Genomic DNA, 9,706 nt, shown 5'->3' with positions numbered 1-9,706 from the left:
CTTATTTGACATTCTTGGTACAAAAATATAGTCAGAAATCTCATTAAAGTCCTTCATAAAGTACGGTCTCTATAGGGTTGTTACCTCTCCCCTCAAAAATGGGGGAAAAAAAAAAACATGCATGTGCACATCATGTGGTTTGGATTTGATGTTATTTTTAGTACTATTTTTTTTTAAAAGAAATTGAAACACCTGCAGATGAATGTGTGAAGAATGTTTATATAAATAATTGCTCAACTCACAACTAGCTAAGTAACCAAGCATTTTGTCACTGTGCAGTATTTCACAGAGCAACAGGTAAATGCTGTCATGTCTAAAATGGTAATTATTTTCTTCCATCACCCTAATAAGTAATTGTTTATTGAGGTAAAATAAGGATTAGGTTCTTGAAGGGTAGAATGTTGTGTTTTCTGAAAACCGTTCTGTGAATCATATATATATATATATATATATATATATATATATATATATAAAAGTATATATATATATATATATATAAAAGTATATATATATATATATATAAAGGGTTATGTAAGATGCTGAGTATATTTTCTGAAAATACAATGTAGTGCTCCGTGATGAACTACAGTTACACACATATGTTAAATGTAGCTGGGGAAGAGTGCTTGTGTGTGTGTGTGTTTGTGTTTAATAGCATACAGCTTTTGTACTTTTTTTCCCAAAATATTTATATGAACTGCAGAATATTTAGGAGATAAAACTGAATCCATGTTTAACCAGTTTATGTGTTCTTTTATACCTATGGAAATATTTTTGTGATGTGAAAGTATAAAGGAAACCTAAACTAACATTGCTATTTTTTGCCTTCTTGAGCTATCATATTAATCAGCTTGTGTAGAAATGTGGAATAAGGAATAAGTATTTGATGTGGCTAGGGCCATACATATCATTCAGCTGTAGAATTCAAGTAGATCTTAAATTTCAAGATATGACAACAAACAGAAATTTTACATAGAGAACTCTGATAAGATTATGTTTTGGAATAAGATTTCTTGGAACTGCTAGAGTGCTGAAATGTTCAGTATATTGTGAGAAAAATACATTGCCTGACAGACTGACTTCTTTTCTTATGCATATATATGTGTGCAATTCTATAGGCTTTTAAAAATCAGTTTGCTATAGCCATTTTTAAGTATTAGAAGTCAATGTGCAGCACTTAAACATTGAAACAAATCATTTCTATAAATGTATCTCTTGACAGATTGCTTTCTACAAGGCTGGCATGGAATTGAAAGAATAAAATAACACGGTCAGGCTAATAGGTTAATATTAATCATATCTATGGTAAAGAGGAAATTGAGGTAACTTGGAAGGGTTAAAAGTGGGCTGGTTTCTTTCCAGACATATATTTAGGAGGTTTTTGTTGTATCTGGCTGAATATTAATTCAGCAAAGTAAAAGTAGCAAATGGTTACTGTAGTCTGCCAGCGAATTGTGTATGAAACAAAGAATTACTAGGTTCGTACAAGTTGATAAAGGATTACTATACAGACAAAGCCATTTAAAATTTGCAGCTCCAACCAGACAATTTTTTATGTTTTACAAACAAGTACAATTACATTTTGAATGACCTTATGCCACAATGATGATATAAAGAACAGATTTGTCTCTTCTCCTGGCTCTAGCTTGTATATCCTGTATACATTAGTGCATTTCAGTCTGTATAGCTGTGATTGTTTATCTTTGTCAATTTTAAGATATGAATTAAACTCAAATGTCTTTCAAATCTGATACTGTACTTACTCTGTTCAAATAATAAAAATAATTTATTGCAGTAATCTGGATTTATGTCTTGGTTAGTTAGAGTAAATATATGGCCACTATGGGATTCCCTTTTGCCCCCTAAATTCCACAGTGTTTTAAGATGTACTCCTCAGAGGAAGTTTAGTATGTTTTGTATAAAATGTTCTAAAATTTAAACTAATGAGAAATTAAAAAATAATGTTGTCAGGCTAAAAAACTTATTTCAAATACAAATTTTGGCTTTAAAGTCGGCAGAGTTAAAATTAGCTAACAGGACATTTGAAAACTAAAAGGCTGAAAAATCTATGTAAGATATTTCATATATATATATGCCTATTATAATCAAAACATTAAAGGTGTCTAAAAGGTCACCTGGGACACCTATCTACCTGGGACACCTTTTATTATTCAGTATTTAACCATTTATTTATGTTGGTATTTTTGGAGTTAAAATATTTTCCTGATTCATAGTATTGTATAATTTTTCCTTCTTTCCTTCTGTCATGTTCATGATAAACCCACACCTATTCATCCGTCTATATTAATGAACCAGTACAAAAGTAGAGATATTAAAGAAAAATGATCTCGTTAATTGAAGGTAGTCTTGTATTCTATTGCAATGGGAAATATAGATCCTGCTCAACACTTTTTAGAAAAGTCTGCTTATGGTATTTTGACTAGCAAAATCTAATGCATGTAAAAATGTTAGCTCTAACAAGAGCAATCACTCGTTACCTTTTATAGATAAGCTTTTTCAGCATAAAGTTTAATGAGAGTGAAGTGATGAGAGGATTTTCATTATTAGTAGAAAAATAGACTGCTATAAGTTACAGTAATTATACCTTCTCTTTGTGGTTTTGTGCATTCTGTAAAGAATGAAATTTATGAAATTATCAAAGAGAGTATACTAGTATATAATCACAATTTACCTTACTTTCTAAGATGGTGTTGTCGTTGAGAACAGTGCTTTTAAATTGGGGAATGTGGATTTTAACTGTTTTGAACCAGATACTTTTAGTTATACATAGATAAACATACATAGATATCTATACATACAGAATACATAATAAATATTATGAAAAATATACATTCTGAAAAAGGCCTTTTAATATATATATTTTTTTTGAATAAAAGGTACTTTTAATACTGTTCAGGCTAGGATAAGTATATTGCTCCATCTTACTATTCCTCTACAACCTATTTGTACCTGTAAATATCAGTATTATATCTAGCACAACATGTGGATAGTTTATATACAAGGTGATCCCCTAAATGAGCATGTACTAAGTGAGAAAGCATTTTTGATAACTTTATTGTGCATTTCTGTATCTAGGTATGCTTTTAATTAAACACTAGTCCATAAATAAGCAAATAATAGAAGTTAGCAGGGAAGCAGTTGGTCTAAATCATGACAGTAGCTCATTTATCTTTGTCCTAACAAGACAATAGGAAATGACACTAAGCCGTTGTTTTCTATGCATTAAGATTTCCTTCTTAAACAAATGCAATTGAGGCAGTTTGTTTTTCAGCGACAGCCCAGCAAGCAATGCCAGTGGCCAGAGTTTTGTCTTGTCTTCATCCAGGGAAGGATTAATCTTTGTGATGGTGCAAACAAAATGTATGTCTGAGGTCAAAGTGCGGGTTGCCTTTTGGGATCTGCATTACATTAATGTCATTTTTGGGTTCCTGACGTTAATCAAAACCAACACCATAAAGCGTCACTTAGCTAATTTGTGTATTATTGTCAATGTTACCATTAATTATGCGTTTGTGAGGAAAAAGAGGATTAATGAGATGTCACAGGTAATTTACAATGATCAGGCTCCCCAGGACATTAAGAAAACACTAGCTGTGTAAGATTACCATTCAAACATAATAGTGTTCATGCAGGAAAGTCTTTGTTAAGTCTCTGAACCAAGTTTTTCTATCAGTATGAAATTTATCTTATATTAGCCATACAATATTTATTTTAAATTAATAGCTGTGTATCAGTGTATATGTATATATGTATATATATATATTGCTGAGCTCTCTGTTGAATGCTGAAATAAAAAATGGTGTCACATTTTAATTGGGAAATCTTTGGAAAAATGTGCTCTGTTGTACTGAATTGTGGAGATACTCTCTTCACTGAGAAATCTCTACAGGCTACATCCATCAGCACAAAGTCTTATTAAAAGTGCCAGATTATCAAATGATATAACCATCATTAACACATCATTACTGTAGTATGATACTACTATAGTGTATTGTACTATATCTATCTATATCTATATCTATCTATTCTATCTATATCTATATTATAAGTATATAGTATAGAATATATAGAGATATAGTGTAGGTATAGATGATATAGAAGCAAAAATAATGAACAGTGTGTATTTACAATACGTGTGTCAAGCATCTAACACGTAGTTGATAAATTCAAACTTTAAATAAGGAGAGCTTGTCCATTCATTAACTAACAACCCTATTTCATATTCCATTGATACTGCTGTTTTTTAATACTGTTACTTATTTATGCATTTTAATACAGACTTTATAAAAAAATTTGGTGGTAGGACAACAGCAATCAAATTTTATTCCAAATTGATAGTAGTTTCCAAGACAAGGGAAGTAATTTTACTTAATTTTATAATTTGTGTGTGTAAGGCTTATTTCTGGTTGAAAACTGAATTTGTATTGATTTCTGTTATCTTACTGAACTCGGCTTCTTTTGCACAAGATTTTCTAAAATGTTCAATCTTGGTGCCTATTTCTGACAATGTTTCCATTATTTCTTTAAACATCATACAGAAATAGTAACATCTGAGGTGAAAATGATTTAAAAGGAAGTATTAGCTTGTTCATATCTCTTAATTAAATACTCATAATGTCCTCAAAAATGACCCTGGAGTAGGAAGGGCAATAGTCAATGGTGATTCAGATCAGAAATGGTGTTAGGCATAAGTTATTTAATTTGGTAGTTTTTCCCTGTCCCCCATGTTCTTGTAGATTGTTTTATGCAATGTCTTAATATCTATTGTCTTTATTTCAGTAGATAAACCCTTCTGTGTGAAATGTATACGATCTGATATTTGTGAATTGTTAATTACGTCAGATTGCTTTTTAAGTAAATATAAGCACTTAAAAATTAGCTACACTATAATCATAGAATCACACAGAATCGCAGGAAGGGACCTCTGGGTCCATCTGGTCCAACTCCCTTCTCAATCAGGGACAACTACAGTGGGTTGTCCAGGACCACGTCCAGGCAGCTTTTGAAGATCTCCAAGGAGGGAAAGCCAACCTCTTTGGGCATCCCGAGCCAGTAAAGTGCTTCTGGATGTTAGGATGGAACCTCCTGTGTTCTAGATTGTGCTCATTGCCTCTTGTCCCAGCACTGGGCACCACTGAAAAGAGCTTGGGTCCATCTTTGCATCTTCAGGTATTTATAGGCACTGATAAGATCCCAGCTCTCTCAGCCTTTCCTCACAGGAGATGTATTCCAGCCCCTTCAATGTCTTGGTAGCCTTCATTGGACTCATTTCAGTATGTCTAGGTCTTTCTTACACTGGAGAGCGTAGAACTGGACATGGTGCTCCAGGGACAGCCTAATCAATACTGGAGTTGACAGACCACCTCCCTTGACCTGCTGGCAATACTTTCCCTAATGTAGACAAGAAACCATTAGCCTTAGCAGCAAGGATACATTACTGACTCATGTTCAACTTGGTGTCCACCAGGACTACTAGGTCCTTTTCTGCACAGCTGCTTTCCAGCTGGGTGGTCCCTAGCATGTGCCAGCGCCTGGGATTGCTCCTCCCCAAGTGCAGGATTCTGCACATTTCCTTGCTGAACTTCATTAGATTTTTGTCAGCACACCTCTCCAACGTGTCAAGGTCCCTCTGGATGGCTGTGCAGCCTCTGGTGAGTCATTGACTCCCCCTCATTTTCATGTAGTCTGCCAATTTACTGAGTGTGCACAGTACTCCATTGTCCAAATTGTTAATGAAGATGTTAAACAAGACTGGATCCAGTATTGAGCCTTGGGTCATATTCCACTCATTACTGGCCTCTAAATAGACTTCGCACCACTGACCACCACCCTCTGTATCCAGCTGTTCTGTCAGTTTTCAGTCCACCTCACTGTCTGCTCATCCAGCCCAGCCCTTACTACAAGAGCTTCTCTGTGAAGGTCTTATGGGGAAAAACGTCAAAGGCTTTATTGAAGTCCAGGAAGACAATATCCATAGTTCATCTATCACACTGTTAATTTCATTACAGAAACTTATCAGGTTGGTCAGGCATGACTTTCCCTTATTGAATCCATGCTGACTACTCCTGATGACTTTCTTCTTCATATGACTGGAAATGGTTTCCAAGTTTAGCTGTTCCATAATATGTTCTTATTCAAGTGAATTTATTTTTGGTCAAAAGCTGATATTTGAAAACCAGTTCTAATTTTCATCCTTCTGTGATTTCAATCTGTGACAAGTTTAACATTCTTCTCATCAAGTGTGCGGACGAGGGACATTAATTTCTTAATTCTTCATACTCAACTGATCCTTTGCTTCTCTGTTGAAGCTGCCAGGAGGATGGACTTTTTGTAATGTCGGACAATGTTAATATCGGGGCATATGCCACTCAGCATCTCAGTCATGATTAGGAACCTAGAGGCCAAAGGACCCTGTACCAACTCAAACACAGCATAAAGTACTACGGTTGTACCACACTGAAAAGTGGAAATTGGAAGACTTAAGTCAGCTTCAGCCTGCTACTGCCAAGCAGGAGCCATAAACAGCAAGGGATGGGGATCAGGCCTGGAGGTTGAACACTGAAAAATATGTGAAATCAAATGAAATCGACTCAATATTTTCCTCAGTCCACACTTTTGAGTATGAACTAGTTTACAGGTAAAATTCTCTTCTGAAAAAAAGGACATTTTTATTTATCTTTACAATCTAGGACATAAAACAGGTATAGAATGCTGCTATATATGCTGCTGTCCATTTGAGAAAGTGTATTAGCTATACAAAAAAGTTTGAAGTAGAACTCTGAAGATAACTCATTAAACACTTCTAAAATAATTGGTGTGATATTATACAAGAGCTAGAACAAAGATACAGAATGATTAAACAAGACTTTTATGATACCTAGATTTTAATGCTAGTTTTATGCTAATTTTTAGATTACTAGTTTTTTTTTTTTTTTTTTTTTTTTTTTTTTAATGACAAACTGGGTAGATTTGGAAGGATTTTTGTGTAAACTTCATAAAAGCTTGTGTTTGCATATGCAATATATCATGTAAAACTGTCACTTCATGTAATCATTGATGATCAAGATACTAAGAAATAAGTGCAGGCAAACAGCAAATAAGAGACCTGGTGCCTATGGACTCTCTTAGCAAGCAAGATTCCATTTGCCTTTGACAGAGGACAGAGTCAGTATAAATTAAGTGAGCACATTGCGTACCCAGAATTCCCTATAACCATACAGAGGTTTGGGACAATCTCAGGGGTGTGAGGTGATGTGGATCACATCCCCACCTCCCACACGGAGGAGAGAGTTAGAATCAAATCTCCAACATCTGGGATAAATACTGTGCCCAATGAATAACTTTTTAAGAGGTTATAATATCTCTTTCCCACATCTATGAAATATTTTATTTGCTCCGAATGCAAGATAGTAGAGAGTTGTTTTGTGACTTTGTAAAGAAACAAGAACAAATATATCTTTTGAATTCAAATATTTTCTCTCAACCAAACTAAAAACGAATAATTGATGCAGCTTAACTAACGGTAGTAAAGATTTTGCTGAGTTTGGAGTTCTCTGGAGGTATTATGAAGGGACTTCTTGAATATTCTTTTGCTGCTCTTATTAATTGCTCTTAGCTGAAATTTTGTGTCCTGTTTGGTCTCAGTCACATTTTTTTAAAACCATGGGCTTGTGTGTTTGCAAAAATCTGTCTTTTGGGTCAGGTTAATGATTGCTCTGCAGAACATAGGTCTTACTGGCTTGGTAATCCAGATGCATGTCAGATATGGTAAAAAAGGAATGAAAGCTAAAGCAAATTCAGTTTGCTCAAGTACGCTAGAAAATCAGTAGCATGGCAAGTCATAGTTCTTTCTCTATGAATTAAGGAAGGAATCAAAGTTAAGAAAAATAGGTTAAAACAGGATAGTAACATGCCAAACAGCTTCAGGGAAAATCTACATTTTTTCTCTGCACTCAAACAAAATACTAATGAGCTTATTAAAATAAAGTGACAAAAAAAAGATGCTTTACTTTCTCTGTTTGACCTTTGTGCAGTGAAGGTAAACATATTGCATCTTTTGAATAATACATGGAAGACTACTTATTTGATACATTTATAATCAGTATGTACATAATTAGATGTTTTGATATAACTTCTGTTTATGACAAAAATATACTATTCTACCAGAAATTAAATCTGGATTTTGAAATGAGATAGAACATTATGGAATATAAACTTATATGCGACAGCAACTGCATTTTTCTCTACTAACTCTCATGGAAGAGATGAGTAATGTTTGCAACTTTCTGTTTAAAAAAGCCATAAACAGAATTTTAGTGAGAAACTAATATCTGTAGACTAATTTTGTTTGAAATTATTTTTCTCTGACAAAATAGAATTTGTGATATTACAAAGCATCAATTGAGATATTTAAGGTATTAAACAATGGAACAAAACAATGTTGCCATTGTGTAGTATTCAGATTTGACAGATGAAAGCAGATTTTCTTAGCAAACATGAAGTCTGATGGGACTTGTCTGTCAACTTATGAGCTGAGCTGGGTGAATGTAATACATTGTCATAATGCCCAAGAAACACTGAGAAATTATAAACATTTTGGGTGCATTTAAATATTTAAACAAATATTTTATGAGAATGAGTATTTTCATCAATGACCTGTTAATAAAGGAGTTCACAGGTTAATTATAACTATTTAGTAAATGATAAAATTGCTGTTATGTTGTCTTATTTCTCAGTTGAGTATAATATTATATGTTTATCTTGTTATATTTTACAGCTGTGATTATTTTAAATTATATGATTTGTTTCCTTTTTTTTAATGTCTTTTTAAAATAAGTTTCAACCTGTTTTTTTTTACTGAGTTCAGACACTAAATCAACAAATCAATATCATATCTTGGGGTTTATAAATTGAAATAAGTTGCACAAGTGGTAAAAAAGCTTGTGATAAAATGTGGAAATTTTTCTCTCCTAAAATTGTTGACTTAAAGAAATACTACAATATAGAAATCTCTTGCCATTTCTCAACCTTAAATCTTGTGACGCCTTCAAAGATTTGATTTCTCCCAACTGGTGAATTTCCTTAAAGTGAAGTAACATGATCAATGTTTATTCCAAAATAAAATGCAGGACCACACTCTATGCTTGATTATGAAATGATGTGCAGTTTCTTTTAACTTGGTAACACAGACATCAGCATGTGAAAGTTCTTTTAGTATTAGGTTACACTGCAAGTGAATTTGAATTCAGAAAAGTCATAATATAGAGAGGCAAGTAAAGCAGACCAATCTTCAAGTTTAATAATCAAACAGTAGTAAGCAATTATTTCTGATATTAGTATCATGTAGTAGTAATCTTAACAGGAAATTAATCCTACTGTGGAAGTTGTTCTGCCAGAATACTGGCAGGCAGATTAAAACATGCATTGTATTTATTTATTTTTATTTTTATTTTTATTTTATTTATATTTTCATTTATTTTTATTTATTATTATATTATTTTTATTTTTGTTAAACTTTCTGGAATAGTTTGCTAAAACAATGCTCCAATTACATGTTTTATATTTGGGGACTATTGCTATTGTTTCATGGGCCATCACTATAGGTTCATACAAATCTATAAGCTTTGAAGTTCTTACTGCTTTAGAGCTCTTTCTTCTTTCTACAAGTTTCTATATTTCGTTTTGA

This window comes from Oxyura jamaicensis, chromosome 5 (assembly GCF_011077185.1).
Source record: "Oxyura jamaicensis isolate SHBP4307 breed ruddy duck chromosome 5, BPBGC_Ojam_1.0, whole genome shotgun sequence".
Lineage (NCBI taxonomy): Eukaryota > Metazoa > Chordata > Aves > Anseriformes > Anatidae > Oxyura > Oxyura jamaicensis.
The sequence above is the reverse complement of the archived record's forward strand: the minus strand, read 5'-3'. Positions refer to the sequence as shown.